A 1,171-nucleotide genomic window follows, 5' to 3' on the forward strand; every position below is an offset into this window, starting at 1 on the left:
TTTTAAAAATCTGCTGTTTCAGGGTCATTTTGTCCTAAAGTGGAGCAAGGAAGTGCCACCAGAAGCAGCACATTAAGGCTTTGTGCTGGAGAAGGGAACGCTGCACAGGCTGTGGTCAGGCTGAGGTGAGCTTGGTGCTGTGCTAACCACAAGACAAGAGGAAGGAAAAACGCTGGGGGCTGCAGCTGGCACAGAGCTGGAACTGCTGCTGTACACAGGGCAGTTCCTGGCTCATCCCTGCCTGCCAGCTTGGCTGCCCCGCCAGAAAGCATGGCTGAGTCCAGGATTTCTTTCTGAAAAGCAGTGGGAAGCATCACCTCACCAAGTGCAGTCTCCAGCAGAGCTGGCTGGGCTGCTCTTAACATCTTCGTGTGGACTCACTGGTGTCTCCAGAATGTGGAGCCCACTCAGCACTCGTTCCCTCGGTGGTGAACCACACCAGAGCTTTGTTCCTCTGCCCTGATGGCAGGAAGCTGCAGCACGAGAAGGGGGTGGTATCACAGTGACTGCTTCCCTTCGGCAGTAACAGGTCAGAAATTGTCAAAAGTAGTTAGGAAGTAGGTTCAAAAGTTACGAGGAAGCAGGGAAATAGTGCAAGTGTACATACCATCCTGTTGCACAATGAGAACATTCATTTGGCTAAAAATTTGTGGTTAGCAAACCCTCTAACCCCTTGTTGGGAAGGGGGCTATTCCTCAAAGGAACCTCAAAGGAAAATGGTGATTTCTACAGATACACTGCAGAGAAAGGCACTCTCTTCTCTCATTAAGAAAACACACATCAGATTTCGGCCTGAAATTGTTGATAAAGTGTTGATAAGGAAGGGAAATGTCTAGCACTCTATGAAACAACAACAACAAAATGTAAAAAAATGCAAAAGAAAACATGCATAGTATTGGCATATGAATAATTGCCTGACTTGCTCTTAATTCAATGGACAGTTACGGTTTACTTGTTTGAAGAGACTGTATTGTGCAATAGACTCTGAAATAGACAATGCAGGTCCTAGATTCCTTACTGTGGTCCTACAGAACTCAAAAATTTGCAGCTGAAAAGGAGCAGAAAGATCTCTTCCAGTCCCAGGGGGCCAAAAGATTTACTACAGCCTGAGCTAGCCTACACTGATGACTAATTATTCTTGCTATTAAAAAATGCGTGTTTTAGCTTAACC

Source organism: Hirundo rustica, chromosome 13 (assembly GCF_015227805.2).
Source record: "Hirundo rustica isolate bHirRus1 chromosome 13, bHirRus1.pri.v3, whole genome shotgun sequence".
Classification (NCBI taxonomy): domain Eukaryota; kingdom Metazoa; phylum Chordata; class Aves; order Passeriformes; family Hirundinidae; genus Hirundo; species Hirundo rustica.